General features: G+C 38.4%; 1 protein-coding gene across 6 annotated transcripts in view; it reads left to right on the top strand.

The window, feature by feature from the left end:
* The first annotated feature begins 666 nt into the window (after window positions 1-666).
* Lrrc4c (leucine rich repeat containing 4C) overlaps window positions 667-17304 on the top strand; it is a 1368573-nt gene continuing 1351935 nt past the window's right edge. For 4 of the 6 annotated variants that reach the window (XM_087651929.1, XM_087651928.1, XM_087651926.1 and 1 more), the window contains exon 1: window positions 703-1629. The gene's annotated coding sequence lies outside the window, so the exon portion shown is untranslated. 6 annotated transcript variants of the gene reach the window in all.

The following is a 17304-nucleotide window of genomic DNA, read 5'->3' on the forward strand; positions in this document are numbered from 1 at the left end:
ATGTATGTCCTTTCCTGTTTGGTACTAAAAGTGATACAATGCATTTGATGACTGCTTGCCAATTCTTTTAATGGCACTGTGCCACTCAACTATTCTATATCATTTGATAATAACAAATATTAGCAAGAATAAATTAACATAAATCTGCAATGGTAGATTTTAAATTCACATTTTAAGTGAATGAACGTCGGATTTCAGCACATACTGGATCCAGTCTAGGAAGAAGAAGGCATGAGGAAACTTTTTATATTCCCAGAAATCCATGTATCTATCCACTGTCCCATCAGTCAAATTCAGATACATGCTGCCAGCTCTAAGATTTATAGGCTAAAGCTGGTTTTTGAAATTGCTTTGTATTTTCATTTAACAGCTAGGGCAGCAGCATGTTAAAAATCTTCCTTGGTCTCCTTGGAGCCTATTTATAAAGCTAATTTGTCTCCCTGAACATTTTTTTTTCTTCTCCACCCTTTTCAAATACCAGCTCCAGGCTTCTAAACCATTAACCCCCCTTCTTCATCCCAAGCAAAATACTGTCAGAGACAATGGATGCAGGACAGTGACGATTCTGGTGATATAGTCCTCTCCAGCAGAATGCAAGCCATATCTCCTGCTGGCGGGAGATGGATTCGCTGCCCTCCCTGCAGACACACAGGCACACACACACACACACACACACACACACACACACACACACACACACACACACACGGAGCGCTGGGAAGTCCACATTTACTGTACTGCGTGCTGACTGCCTTGAAGAAACTGTAGCTAACCACCTTATTAGTATTCTTGCCTCCACTGTGTCTCACTTGCAGCATCAGGGCGCTGAGCAAAATGCAGTAGAGCAGGGACAGACACGGCTCTGGCAATCATCTCAATGCAGGCTGCTGAGTGTTGGGGGTGGGGGCATGCAGCGCATCAAGATTAATAACCTTGCCATAATCCGGGGCACCGTGCAAGCAGACACCTCTGCTGATTGACTCGCTCCTGGCTTGATACATCTGCCTTGGGGGAGAGGAATCCGGAATCTAGTTTCCAACCCCCAGCCCCCTGATTTTGGATGTTCTTTTGATTCTCCACAGACCTGGGAAGGTAACCGCAAGCCATACCATCTGCAGCTCACAGCACCTCTTGGAGGTTACTACTGACAGTTTTCCTTACACAGGCTTCTGTGAGTGCTTATGTGTTTGTGTGTGTTCCTGCGTGTGGGTGCCTGCTCCTTGTAAAAGAGATTGTGTGAGTGTCCGTACTGTGTGTGTGGGCTTGTGAGACAACCAAAGGATAGGTATACCGTACAAGAGGAGAGCTCAACAGCGTGATAAAAATCTCCAGGCACTGGGGCTCACAAGCTGTAGTCCCCCTCCTCTCACCGCCCCTTCTCTGCCCTACTCCCCCGGCTCCTTTCGTCTTTGATGAGTTTTTGGCTCACTTTTTGGCGGAGTCTCTTGGACATGTTCTGCTGTTGCTGGAGGATCAAATAAATGGAACCTTTGAAAGTTGATTATTTTTCTCTTATGTGACAAACATACACACAGAGAGAGCGCGAAGAGGAAAGGAAATTAGAGTGGTGTATGACCAGCTAGAGGATTTAAAATTTTCCTTGGTGAACTTTGAGGAGCCACTGAGAAGGTAAGTCACCAGATTCCTTAGCTCTGGTACCTTGTTTTCTTACAACGTTTGTTTGTTTTTTCTGGGTTGTTTTCAGAAATCCATATGCAGTTCATAAGCGCGCACTTCCAGATTGTAATGCAGAGAGGAACCAGTGTGTGGCATTTGGGGTTATTCTCATGCCAAGAAGGTTATTTCCATATGTATGGGCCCCCTTACTATTTTATACCTCTCTTCTCGGTGTTTTTCGAGGTGGATTCTGAAGACGTGAAATCTGCAAATTTGTGATAAAAATTAAAACCCCAACCTATTTCGGAATAAATCTCCCAAACTGGGGGGTGCTGTGGGGGGAATCCTGCAGGTTAGCAGCTTGTCGGAAGCTCTGAGACAGAAGCAAGCCTGACCCTACTCAGAGACTGCCATGGGATGTCAGTGGGGGGTGTAATTCAGACTTTGATGGTAACTTAAAAGTAGACCCCCTGCAGATTTACTTTTCTTTCTTTCCTTCTTTCTTTCTTTCTTTCTTTCTTTCTTTCTTTCTTTCTTTCTTTCTTTCTCCCATTCTTTTTTTTTTTAAAGGACAGTTATATCTGTTCTGGAGAGCAGTGGCTGTGCTTCCACAGCTTTTAATAGGAGCAAATGAGAACAGAGTGGGAATTGTTTTGTGTTTTCTGCCTCACTTTTCGATTGACTTTTTTTCCTATTGCATCTCATTAACCCCTTTTGAACTCGGTGTCCCCTTATTATAACTAGCAGTGTCTGTCATTTTGGAACATCTTCTCACCTCATGCAGTCCCTAGAGAAGGGAGTGCGGCTGCAAATTGCTCATAACTGTGCATTCTTGGCTATAAAAGCAAGCAGCGTCAGAATTCATGTGACTTCAGTCAAACATCTTGCCGAAATCAGTCTCCTCAGTGTTTTCTGGTGGCTACCTGTGCTTTAAATCTTTACCCCTCATTTCCTTCGAACTGAAATAAATGCAGATACCATTTTACTTTTTTTTTGATCTTAAGAAACAAAAATACTATTTCACTGTGACTGCATCTGCTTCTCTGTATTCGTGAATGTATTTATCTCTGAATTAGCACCTAGCTTCTACCTAGCAGGGAAAATAATGTGTTTTTCCAAAATGCTGAAATCCCTAAATGAAAGTGGTAGAAGGTTACTCTTCTCGGTGAACATCTAACGTGGTGTTTCTGAAGTGGAATGGTGACGTTGCCTGGGCTGTTAGCCAACTCTAAGAGCTGTTGTGATCATGTTCAATGTAGAGATGACAGGTATGGTAACTAGGCAGAGGAGGGCACACCTAGGTAATTCTTTCCGACTCCTAGGGACTATATTTAACTACAAGATGCTAATTGCAGCTTAGAAAATCTATTCAGACATGACTGATCTACTCAGAGATTTATAAGTGCATTCAAGTTTGGAGATGTCAGACCACATACTCGAAACACTGATGTTTTGTCCTCCCTAAAGGGGGAATTACTAAAAGAGCAAACAAACCAAATGTAGGCATGAGGTGATCTAATGATCCTTGAACAGGATTGTTGGAGGAGCTGAACTGCAGCTGTTAAGAGAAGTTCCCTGTCCTCAGCTGGCTCTGTGACTGGCACCCCACAGAGTAACCTGATGGACAGACACATTGTGGGAAAACTCTGAGACATAAGTCATTTTATGCTCTTCCTGCAGGCTATTTTTAACTTCTGTGTTTTCCCTCTAGATTTCAGCTACTCTTTTATGATCAACAAAGGAAGATTTCCTTTGCTTTTTTTTATTTTTATTTTTCTATAAGTGGCTGGAACATAGTAGGAGACGTAAATATAATTTCATTTTTTTCTTTTCATTGTTTCTTTTTCTTGAGACAAGAATGAGCTAAGAATCACAAAACACAGTCAGGGGATGGATACAAAAACAAGAAATATAAACTTTAAGGAGAGAGAGACAAGGGAGCTCCAGACGCCAGCCAGTCACAGCAGGCCATCTGAGGTCTCTTAGAGGTTGTGAGGATAGCGGTTCTTCCTTTTGTTTTCAATGTCCCACTCACCTGGAGATTCTGATAACTTGTCCTTAGGAGAGAAGGAGTGATTGAGGTCATCTACTTGATACTAGAACCACTTAGAATAAAGAGTGGTCCTTCATAAATTTCATTCTCTGAACTGGCAAACTCATGCCTCGTTTCTTTGAGATTGCTTAACTTTAACTTCCCCCTACACATTCACATTTTCAAGCACTATGAATATGTATTTAGACTGGTGGTATTGGGACATTAATTGCATAGGTCGTCAAGCCTGTCTGAAAAGAGAAGGATATTATTTTGTCTTTTTTGAATTTGAGATTTAATCACTGTAATGAGTAAATAGCAGCAGCAATGTTTCCTTATCCGTTATCTTAGGTTAGTAATTGCAGTGGAGCACCAGCCAACCTAGAATGTTCTGATGCCAGCTCATACAAAGTGGACAGCAAACCCTTTGCATCTCCAGGGCTCCAGATACTGTTTGTACAACTGCAACTTGGCCTCTCTGTGTTTAGTTGAAGTGTAGCAATGTAAACAGCTTTTGCTCACATTTCACTCTAGGACCCATGGTGGACTTTCCTGAACCTTGTTTCTTGTTAGAGAGTATCTTAGTTTTCTTGCTTAGTGAATTCAACAACAAAAGAAAGAGGGAAAGGAAGAGTAGGAACTTTCATTTCCATAGGGAAATAGTATGTCAGAGTAACCAATGAAGACACTGATATTTCCTTCAAAGAAATAGACACAAAATTACTTTTAAAGAATGGATTCATACAGGGCTGCTTTGCATTTCTTAGGGGAGAATAAGGGAACCTCCATCTCCTCCTCAGTTTAGTTCCAGTCAGTGGGCAGGCTTTTCTCTGACTCTTTGCTCAACTCAGCCAACCAGACCCAACACTCTCCAGTGTGTTTCTATGCTTTTAAGACCCAAGACACTTAACACATGAATAGTTCCTTCCTTTTCCAATAGACAGACCTGACAGCTGGAAAGTTAGCTACTGAGATTCTTTAAAGGAAGCCAGGAAGATTATCCAGTAAGTTCAAGAAGAACTTTCTTTTGATTTTTTAGGTTTGCTTGGCTTTGTGTTCTTTGGGCTTTTGGTTCTCTATCCCTGGCAGTGAAGAGAAACCAAGCATACTGCACTTGAGATTTTGACTCCTGCGTTATTACTACAACTTAGAATCACTTAATATCCTACTCTGGTCCTAACAACAGAGTTGAGAACAGGGTGAGAACATCAATCTACAGACTGAAAAGCAAAGTCTTGGATCTTGGCAGGAAGTAAATATTATAGAACAATACACGCTTTATATGCCCTTCATGTTGTTCCTTACACTTACAAACAGTTTCTTTGTGACCTCCATGATTACAAAAGAATGATGATTAACTGCTATGTTAGTTGGATAGGAAGTTTGATGTATGCACTAGACTGAATAAACCTATCCAGCCATCTGTATTGCAATTGAGACTGATGCATGTGTGTGTATATGTATGTGCTTATATGTACATGCAAATTTATGCATGAATAGATTTAAAGTGATTGGTCAGGCTATGGAGGCCATAACACTATATTCATGAAAAACAGAAAACGGTGTGATGATCATTGCTCTTGGATTTCAGAAACAATTGAAAAATCAAGGAAGGAAGGAAGGAAGGAAGGAAGGAGGGAAGGAGGGAAGGAAGGAAGCAATAAAGGAAAGAAGATGGAAATATTTTAGGAAAGAAGAAAACAGACAAAGAAAGACACTTGGACATTCACACTTTCTTTGCAAGAATGCATAAGCCATTACTGAGTTTGTAAGCTCCAAAACCTCTCGTCCATAATGAAACTCCAATTTTAATGACATTTGGAAACTGTATAAATATCATATTTATCTATAACAGGCAGGACATAATGAGGACAAGCATTACTACACTGAAATGCATTTATGAGACAGACTAGGATTAAAAGTCCAAGAAGAAGACACGCTAACAGTATGAGTAAATAAAAGACGTATAAATACAGTTGATAAGACCTTTCAAATGAAATTACATCAATGTTGATACCTCACAACGAGTTTTTCATCCATCTTAATCTAGCATAACGAAGAGAAAACCCAAACTAATTCAGGATATATTCATCCTTAGACAGAGAGCTAAAGTGGAAAATATAACTAGAGAGTTAGGTAAAACTGAAGAAATGAAGCTATGTTTCTACCGGTTAGCTTTAGGGTTTGTTCAGATCCTCTCAGAGCAGTCTAAGTACCTTCCAGATGCACCTTTACTCATGTTCACAATTTCAAAATGATACTGACTGTAAGTCGAATCATGTGCATCCATCCATATGTGGTTGCTGAAACAATTCAAATGTCAGCAAGTGCTGTTAACATTGCTTTTTATCTACTGTCTCTTTTGTTCACAATGAAAGGATATCTATTTCTTAGTTAGCTGTCTGGCAGGTACAGGTAGTGTGGTCACTGCTGTGAGGAGTACATCTGAAGATTGGTCATTTCTCCTTGCTGCAATTCCAGCATTTGGACATGGCATGCTGCAGTCTGCTGGACCACTCTTTAGAATTTTGACTTGATAGTTAAACAGACTTAAGGCATCCTCTTCCAGCACCTGACCCACATGGAGCTATGTCATTGTGTACGACCTTTATTTAGTTCAAGAACATATTGCTAAAGATGTAAAAAGCCTTGTTCCTATTAACGTAGCTAGCTGAGCTGTCAGCGATGAGGCCAATTCTGCTTTGCTAACTCTGCACGGCTGGTACCACTTGACCCAGGTATTTCTGTTCTGCCTAGTCAGCCTTTCCCTGAACATGAAGAGAGCTGGGCTTTGCCCTTCAGTGTGTGGGCTCTTACTGTCTGATAATGAATGGATGGGCTGTGCTTTATGATTTGCATGAAAGAAATACCAAATCCAAACTCAGGGCATTTTAAATTCATTTTATAAAATCCAGGTCTAGGGTACCAAAAGAGGGAGAAAGTGAGTCATAGTAACACTCATACTGCAGCCTTAAGTGCCACATTCTGGGAACAGGTCTCTCCACTGAATTAGGGAAATTCTTCCAATAATACACAGCAATTCAGGTAGAGAGAGCATATGAAGCTGGTGCACTAAGTTACAACCATCACAAATAATCAATGGTCTTATTCTGTGTGCTAGGGAGGACTATCACGTGTGCCCTCTTAAAATATTAATGAATTTGGGTCAACAGTTCCTCAGATCATAGTATTTGCTGCTTTTCCATAGGACCAGTGTTTGATTTCTATCACTTACATGATGGTGGCTCATTGTCTTTAGTAACCCCAGTTCCAAAGGATATAATGCCCTCTTCTGACCTCCTCTGGCAGTAAGCATGCATGTGGTACACAGGCATGGATATAAGCAAAACATTTATACACATAAAGATAAATGCATTTTGAAAAAATTAGTGAGATATCTCTTTTTTCTCCTAAATGAAACAAAGAGATTAAATTTTGCTCCAAATATTAACTCTCTCTCTCTCTCTCTCTATATATATATATATATATATATATATAGATATAGATATAGATATAGATATAGATACACACACACACACACAATGTAATTTTTGTTTTTAAGAGATCTGAGAATTTTTTCCCTTTGGACCAGTTAATTCCTAATATATATTTTCATAGTACTTAGAAGAGTGTAGAGCTTGACACAGGTGTGTGATTCTTTTATTATTGCCCAAGTCTTATTGGAATGGTTGGCCTTACATGGTACATTATACTTCAGTTGAAAGTTTGGGAGCACTGGTGAAATGGATATTACAGGCAGTATCACTATGCCTACCAACTTTATAATGATGTAACTTTTGGAAGGTAAATTTTACAGCCGTACTTCAGCACCTTGATTTGTAAAACTGTTGGAAAATGGCTAAGAAAAACAATACTTAGGAAGCACAGAGAAGAGAGATTGGATAGGATTCATGCTCAGTAAATGCAATTCCATTAAAATACTAATGACCCTTATTTACTTACAGTCGTCGCTACTAGTAATGATTATCTTATAATTTTAGTTGACACACCTATTTTTGTACTTTGAAGAAAACTGGTTAAATGATAGAAATGAATAAAATACTGGATGTTTTTGTCCGTCTGAGAGAGATTTGATACAAAAGATAGGAAGAAAATTCTGATTCTAGAATGCAATTACCAGCTACAGTATAAAAAAGGTGGGAAAAAATCACATTTTAGAAACGTATGCATGTGTGTATATGTCTGCGTGTACTCCTGTGTGTATGGATGCACAAGTCTGTATTCATGCGTACGTGGTGAAATTAGAAGAGCCTTGAGTCTCAATCCTCAGGGACAGTTCACCTTTTTTTACTCAGTCTTTCCCTGCCCTGGTGCTCACCAACTACACTAGACTGTCTGGCCAGAGAGCCTAGGATTCACCCGTTTTGCCCTCATGGCAGTGGGTAACAGTGCGTACCACCAGGCCTCTTAACACTTGGATAAGTTTTACAGATGTGGTTGGAGGCCTCATCTTAGCTGGTGTATGCTGCCTGGTTAGTGACCCAGTGTCTGAGAGATCTCAGGGGGTCCAGGTTAATTGAGACTGATGGTCCTCTTATAGGGTCACCCTCCTTCTCAGCTTCCTCCAGCTTTTCCCTATTTCAACCAGAAGGGTCAGCAGCTTCTGTTCATTGGTTGGGCACGTATCTGCATCTGACTCTTTCAGCTGCTTGTTGAGTCTTACAGAGGGCAGACATGATAGGTCCCTTTTTGTGAATGCCCCATAGCCATGGTAATACTGTCAGGTCTTGGGGCCACCCCTTGAGCAGGATTCCACTTTGAGCCTGTCACTGGGTCTTCTTTTCCTCAGGTTCTTCTCCATTTCCATCCCTGCATTTCTTTCAGTCAGGAGAACTTAGCTTTTTTTTTTTCTTTTTTTTTTTCGGAGCTGGGGACTGAACCCAGGGCCTTGCGCTTGCTAGGCAAGCGCTCTTCCACTGAGCTAAATCCCCAACCCCAGAACTTAGCTTTTTAACACTTTGTAGCAAACTACCCAGTGATGACAAGTTTCACTCTTTTACACAAGACTCTATCTATCTATCCATCTATGTATCTATCTATCACTCTTTCCATCACCTATCTTTCTATTTTTCAATCTGTCTATCTATCTATCTATCTATCTATCTATCTATCTATCTATCTATCTATCTATCTATCTATCTATGTTTTATTTGTCAGGCCAAAGAAGCAATAATTTTCATGGCATATTTGTCAACAACTCCTTAAAATAAAGCCAGTGTCTATCCATATTGAAAAACCAATAGATAATCAATATAAAATAAATGCTTAATTAAAAATATTAATAAAGACAATATTTAAATAAAGGAAAATGTGAAAGACATATTTTGAATAATTATTCTGATAAAGAAAAATCTTTTTCTGTAACCATAGTAGCAAGCAAATGGATTTTCTAAATATTTTGCATGGTGAAGCTATATTTTGATCATAAGGAGTCTGGATTAAAGATTTAGAGGATGGCAGAGCCCAGTGCTTTCTTATTTAAAGGAAAGGCATGTTTACATGGCTTGGTTTAGATATTTTTTTTTTCTTCTTTTTTTTTTTTTTTTCTTTTTTTTTTCCGGGGCTGGGGACCGAACCCAGGGCCTTGCGCTTCCTAGGCAAGCGCTCTACCACTGAGCCAAATCCCCAACCCGGTTTAGATATTTTATCTACCAAGGAATTTGGGCTATCAAAAAGTATTAGGCATCTTATTCATAAATCTATTTTGATCCCATTGCCAAAAAGAAAATAGGAGAATGTTTGAAATGTTTGCATGTCCACCTGACTACCAGAACTTTCCTGAAATAGGGTCTGTCCAGCACTGGAACAGAGAAGAAGCTCTTCATATTTTCTTCTGGTTGATGCTTTCTCCATCATTCATTTTCTTCTCTTGGTCTTCTTGTTCCTCCTTGCCTCCCTTTCTTAGTGTGTCTTTCTGACGCCAAGTGTGACTTTCATTTCTATCATTGTTATCAGCCTTTCTACATTCAGTTCTTCTACTCCACAAGCATCTGCAAAAAGTAATGCTGTTCCACACATCTGGGGTATCCTGCTTCCTCTGACCTTAATTTAATGGGTAGTGATTTATTAATAAATAATTGATAAACAAACCAAGTTCCTACATTTAAATCCCACAACTGAATTCTATCTCAGAAATCTTAGTTGAGATCATGTTACATAACTAAATCAACACTTTCATTGAGTGTTTTGACTGAGAGTAGTCTATGCTTGTGATCATTTTGTTAGTGCTATCTACTCTGTATCTATTTGCTGAAGACATGTCTATGGTTTAATTCTATGCACATTGTAATTATCATGTAGAACATCAGATATAGGCAATATTAATTCCCTGTAAAATATATTGCCTTACTGCTGTCATTACATTGATAAAGGAGAAATTAACATATTACACCAAAGTAAGTCAAATTTCTTAGAAGCAAAAGTGAAACATTCATGATTGGTGATATTTAAGCACAGGAGGACAGCTTGATACTGGTACTAAATAGTTCAATAGTGAAGCAAAAAAAAAAATGAAGAAATGTTTGAGATTCTGTGAGTTCTTTGAGGAAACAGAGTTCTCAAGATAAGCACGGTGAAATTGTCTCAATGTTGTGATAGTGCGGATATACTAAGAACTCCACAATCATACAAAGAGGGACATATTTATTCTGGAGATGCTAAGAGAAAAAGTAAGATTCATTCAACTTGTGATTTTCCTAAAGAAATGGATCATTACAAACTGTGCAGACATCTGTGTCATTGCATCTGGCCACACAGTCCAGGTGTCCAGCTCCTCCAATTTGTGCCTGAACAAAGTTTGGCACTAGTCTCTATTTTCCCTGCTATTTCTCTTTTAAATTTACTATTACCATTTTGATAACTTTTTTCCCTCAATTGAAAGTAATTTATTTTCTGTATAAAACAATTTTTCAAAACTTCCTCCCTTTTAATGTTGTAAAATGAGAAATTACAGATAAAGATATACGCAAACACCCATCAGGTTTTGTTATCTTCTCTTCCTGTTTACAATTTGCGCGTGTCCTATTGTTTCTGGAAAGGGTTCCAGTGCCTTGAACTGATAGTCTGTAATTGTCACCATCTGATGGCATGTTCTTGAAGAAAGCATACTTAATCATCCAAAGCTTAGAATGGAATAACCTTTACCAAAGCCTGAAAAGCTTATTGAAGGCTAGTCCCTGACCTTTCTCTCTTTGGCATGACACTATGGCTGGGGTTTTGAAAGCCATAAGGGGTGCTTTATTATCTGCTTCAAGAAATTTCAAGTTTCTTTTCCACTTAAGATGGAGGCATGGCAGTTGAACAATGAACCACACGCAGCTTTGCTAAGTTTCTTTATAGGGTGACCTGGTTTTTGAATTAGGGTCTGGATTCAAGGTCAACATCTAGGACAAACAGAGGAAAATGTCTTTGAAAATGGGAAATTTGAATTCTTGTTGTACAATGCCATTACTTGAAGAACTGAATGTGGTTTATTTCTACTAACAAATAAATTCTTAGGTATAATCTTTGGTCATTGCTCTCAGTGTTAGTGGAAATGCTGTTTCTGAGTTTCAGAAACAGGAAGAGTATAAAGTTAATTTCTTCCTGTGTCTGTGTCCAGGACTAGATTTGGGAAGATTTTCCATTCCACATTCTAATTATCCTCTGTAACAATTATTAAATTGTACACCCAGAATCAGAAGAAACCTCTCTCTAACTCTGCCATTTCCCCATATCTCCTACTAAGAACACCTTCCATCTGTCCCACTTACTCAGAAGACCAGCTTTCCTCCTGGCTATCAGGATTTCTTAGATTTTCAGCTTTCTGCTCAGCTTCATCGTTCTAACATCAGTCTCAAGTTCCCTTTCTCATATGGAGATATCATTAAAACTTTCCCAATCTGTCTCAGAGGTTATAGTCTTCGATCTCTATACTCCTGGCTTTAAGCAATCTAGATCATCACATGGGCAGCATTGACTTGGCCTGATATAGCCCACAAAGCTGATCTCTCAGCTTCTTCAGTGGGGATCGAACACTGATTTTGCTTCAAGACTGTCAAGTCTTCAAAGTCTGCAGACCCATGTCAAGCATTCGACAACTGCCTCAACGTGGTGTCAGTAGATATAAACATACTTCAGGAGGGACATTGTTTTATCTGTCAAATTACAACCCTAACAACTGGATTGTATTCTGTATTTCTCATTTACCTACAAGTTCATATTCACTTCCAAATTTATCCTTTTTTAGAAAAAAATATGAAGTAGATATTTTTAAAAATTGAAAGATATAGTCAATGAGTGTCAAAAATCTTGGAGCATGTGTCTGGATAAATTAAATACCTGTGGTAGGAAATATATTTAAAATATTCTTTTCTAGGTCATTTAAAATATTGAACACCTTCCTTTTTAAGGAAGTATGTGTATGTCTTTCATTATATCTTGAAAAGCTGTATAAACTTTAAAGTTCATGCAAATGCTTTGTTTTGCTTTGTCCTGAAATTATTTATGAATTATATCTCATATATTTGTGTAGCCCTCTGAAACAAACAGCTGATTAAGGGGCAATCATTCCTCTATTTTAAATCACAAATATTATGTATGATTATGAAATAGAGCTCCAGAAACAGATATGTGCAGCAGCGCTGTTTGTGTGTCTGGTGAGGTACAGTAGAACCTGGCTAAATTACACTAATGAGCAAGCGACCCATTACAAATCATCACATATACCCAATTAATGGAGGAGTGACATAGAGAAAAAAAGATTATTAAAAAAGCCAACTAATATAAAGGGAAGAAAAACCTTAAAAATAAGTTTAAGAGACATGAGTCATGTACACACAGAGACACACATGCCTGAACACACATATATACACATGTACTATGAAGCAGTGTCACGTGTTACTCTATGCTGTTAGGGTTGTTGTACCATCACAGGCACACCAGAAAGTACTGCCATGAGGGATCCTGTCTGTTATGGTGCTCTCAGCAATTGCTCTATATTTGTTCTCAGGAAGCACTCATCTTTTTGTTGTTGGTGGTGGTGGTGGTTGCTTTTGAGATAGGGTTTCTTTGTGTAGCCTTCACTGTTCTGGAATTTGCTCTCTAGACCAATGTAGCCTTGAACTCACAGAGAACCTTCTACTTCTATCTCCCAGAGTACTGGGATTATCCACTAGCAGGCAGGAAGAACTATTCTTATCTCATACATTTACTTTGGAATCTCTGTTTACACACACACACACACACACACACACACACACACACACACACATACACACACACACACACAGAGAGAGAGAGAGAGAGAGAGAGAGAGAGAGAGAGAGAGAGAGAGAGAGAGAGGCATGCAAGCACACCTATACACATACCCACATGGAGGGTGAGAAAGAGAATGAGGGTGGGGGAGTAGTAGTTATTTTCCTAGTTCCTTGAGATTCTAAGGTTTCTTTCTCTCTCTTTCGCTCTCTTCTTTTTTTTTTTGGAAATTAAAGGACAATAATGCATTTCTGATAATTATGCATGGATTGCTTTCAAACATTGAGTTAATACCCATTTGGAGCAGGATTTGAGAAGATATCCATCTTATCTCAAAGGTGGTTGTAGTCTCTGAAATATAGACTGCATAGACAAGACATTAGTTTTATAGTTTAAGTTAAAATTATGTCTCTGACATTATGTCTAGGTTTCCTACAAAATTAATTTATAGTTTACTCTTTCAGATTTCTTTTCTTCATTTTTTGTTGTTATTAGATTGGTTGCATGATCAATAAAACATCATTTTCCCCCTTTGCTCCATGATTTCAAAATGCCTTTGTATTTTATTTTTAACCTATATAACCCCTTTGTTAACTTGAAAGTAAATGATTCTTCTGGAATTGCTGTCTTCTTGGCAAGGATGTCATATCTTGGCTATCTTTTAGCTTCGTTAGATTCCATTTGCAAATCCTTTTGTATATTTGCTAATAGCCTTATACTGTGCTGTCTACAACTGCATAATGGAAGATCTAAAAAACAAAGTGTATCCCCCTTCAGTATTTAGTCATTCCTTGCTATGTAATAGATTGACTGTGTATGTATTTCCAATTGTTCAATAAGTTTGTTGATCTGAAAATCAAACAAGAAATGCATTCGTGGGATCATGTAAATATCAAATACAAGGCATGTTTTATTTGTAAGAAGTCTGGTTTTCTTTCTTCATACAGTTCTATGTCTCACAAGAATGTGAACTTGTATGCAACAATCACAATGAACCATGGTCTTTCATTCCCAGATGCAGCATGATCTTTATCATACTCACATACAAATGAATGAACTCCTGCGCCAAAAATGTCATGAATGAATGAAGACAGTCTCAACTGCAAGGCAGTTGATGATGAAGAATTCCTCATAGAAATGAAGAGATAGTATAGCCTTCAAAGAGTCATGGAGGAGAGAACTATTAAAAAGCTTGCAAACTGTAACTCTATGAATAAGGACTTTTATTTGGCCTTTACCTCCCAGGTCAATTCTTACAGAGAGCACTGCACTGTGGGTGAGTGCATGTGAACCTACATGTCTGTGAGAAGATAGAAAAAAAAAATCACAAGATAACATTGCAAACAATACGTGACAACAATTTTAGCGAGCCTAAACCATACGAGTAATTGATTTGAGTCTTATCTCTTCCATATGGTTTGACCTCTTAATGCTTTCGTTATGTTGGAAGAGGTAAAGGAGGGGAGAGCTTGTCCAGTACTAATCTAAGCTTTAATGATTGTCCATTGCCAGAGATTAATCTGGAATGGAATTTGTGTTGGCTGTGAACTGTATTTAAAAACAGTATTCCTCCCCCAGCCCAGGGCAAAGATGGGAAAGATTGACTATTTGGAGTCAGAAGGAAGAGATTACCTGGCAAGATTTTCAGATGCACAGTTACTTTTTATCTCTTCACGTATCATCAGGTTTTGGGGATTTATCAGATTCATTGGGTTGTCAAATAGAAAAACATTATAGGAAAGGTATTTGTGATTAGATCTTCCCTCTCTTAAATGCTGCCCATTGAAACCGCTTTTCAAAGACACTAATTCTTGGATGTGTTCAAGTATGAGCAGAGTTTTCTCCACTTATGGGAAACACTGGAAGATCGTTTGGAGCTGGGCTGTGATGTGCATGGAAAAGTGATTTGAAGAAGCGGGATTTTATAGCCTGAGTCCCACGGGCTCAGCTTCTGAAGTAGAAGCTAGTGTTATAAAATAGGCTTTCCATGATGATTACGGCCACGTATAAGACTTCTGTACATCAGGCAGTGAAAGCTGGTGACTCATTTCTGTAAAAGATTTTCTGCTTTTTAAAACCAAGTTCTGAGATGTTATTGCAGCTACGAGACTTTGCAGAGTTGAATTTCTTTACCCAAGCTGCTTCTCCATGGATGGGTGTATGTCTTTGTGAAGAAGTTCTGACAATTTAAAATTGAGATGAGTTGCATAAGAACTAAAAATAACTTCATCGCCAGGAGTGGGGCTGATTAAAAACAGGGAGGATTACTTGGGGTTAGTTTCAGCCTTATAGCTGCTTTCAAGGGTTGAAGACAGGGTCTGACATGGATTAATAAAGGTTTAAAATTAAAATTGTGGGGCCTCTTACCTCTTTAACAATAATATTCATCCCTGGTTCTTTTTGGTTAAACAGTAAATTCTAGGTTTTATTTGCTTGTTTGTTTGTTTTTCTAAACGCTTTTAATATTTCAATAGAATAGGAAGCATAGACAGGCTAAATCAACTATAATAAAAAGAAATATACAATTTGGCTTACCAGTCTTAGCTTCTTTAAAATTATGTATGTGTATCTTACACAACTGCCCTGAAAAAGCATCTAATGCACTTCCAAAATCAACGGCAGCGATATATCCATGGACTAAGCTGTTGTTGGGTCTCATAGATGTGTAAAATGCCTCATACTAATCTCTTTCTTTTAAAAGGTATGTAAAGAATGGGACTTGAAGAACTTGGAAGTCTTGTGCTAAACAATTTTGTTTAATTTATCCAATTCATTGTTTTCCAAATTTATTCAACTATGGAACACTGTTTTATAGAACCCCAGTTCACATTTAGAAAATTAATGATGCCCTATGAAAGTCATGTGTAAACGGGCTAAAATAACAATTGTACTGTGAATGGGAACATGCTTACTAGTCAATACGCATATGATTCATATGTGAGTATATAAACATAAAATCTTGCTTTATGACGTAAATCCCTGAGGAATATAAGTTTGGGGGTATTTACTCATCTTAAATGGGGCATGTAGGGCACTCACCTGGATGCTTTATTGTTAATCACTGTTGAACTATGAATTCACATTAAGAAACCAACTGCTTATCATGCAGTTAGAGGTCATTCTCTTTAATAATGGAATATGTAACATCCATTGTAACAGTATTAACATTTTCATAAAATATGGCTATAGGGCCATGTTGATATTGTTCAGATATACATGATGTCTTGCATGTACAACAAACAGTGTGCAATTATATCATATTAAGATCAAAACATTTTTCTTTCTATATTTTTTCCAATACTTTTAGTAATTGACATTGTGCTACGGGGCAGCATCAATAGCTGAGTCTAAATGAACATCCAAGAACACAAACCATGTGGACTTTTAATTTCCAGAGTCTTTCAGACACCGGCAGCTCTCCTGGAGGAACAAGTAGCCTCTGCATTGATGAGGTTGGCTGAGAGGATTCAGTGGTTTATAAAATGCAGGATAACCATGAAATGCATTCAGATACTGCTTCTTTTCCTAACACCTCAGCCTCAAAACAAAACAAAACAAAACAAAGAGCAGGCAAGAATAGAAAGAGTATTCTTAGCTGAGCCAGCATGATATGAATGCTGCATTACCAGCTGCTCACTGAGCCGCAGCTGAGCAGATCTGCAGTCTTCAGGCTGCCCCACATCCTCCCTTTAATACTGACTGCAGAAATTCCCTTGTGTCCTTCCCAAGCAGGAAGTCTAACTTCCTCAGTTTGAATGATCTTTCCAATCTCCATAGAATAGGAACTACCAGAACACAGACTGTAAGAATGCCTTTAGGCGCATAAGAATAGTTATGAAGTCCTATATTTGTACAATTCATGATCATGAAGTCCTTCTCTATGTAATACATCATACTTAAAATCAAACGTTGTCCTACATAAATGTAGGAGGCAGTGAAGATCTTTAGTCTTATTGATTTTTTTGAAAGTAAAATCCTCAGAGAAGACTGTCAAACTGATTTCCATGCCTTATGTATTTCCTCTACTTCCAACAGAAGTGGGAATTTTATATTCTTCAGGTACGAGGGTTCCAAAAAGGGAGTTTGGTGACATATTCAACAGCGATGTTTTGTGAATCTTGATGTACTCGCTGAGAAATATTGGATCAGAGGAGGGACTTGTGAGTGCACATCTCTAGCATAAGACCAAGGACAGTTGTAATATTGCTATTGAACAGCATGGTAGACCTATGATAGCCCAAGCAGAGAAACTGTACTGTAGGCCATCCACCAGCCAGTTATTTACAACAAAAACATTGCAAGGGTAACACATGAAACTGATCTGCTCTTAACTGAGGATCTAGAATTACAGGTTAGTAAGAACAATTAGAATTCATATCATTTTTCTTCTTTCATAATCA

This window comes from Rattus norvegicus, chromosome 3 (assembly GCF_021556685.1).
Source record: "Rattus norvegicus strain SHRSP/BbbUtx chromosome 3, alternate assembly SHRSP_T2T, whole genome shotgun sequence".
NCBI classification, from domain to species: domain Eukaryota; kingdom Metazoa; phylum Chordata; class Mammalia; order Rodentia; family Muridae; genus Rattus; species Rattus norvegicus.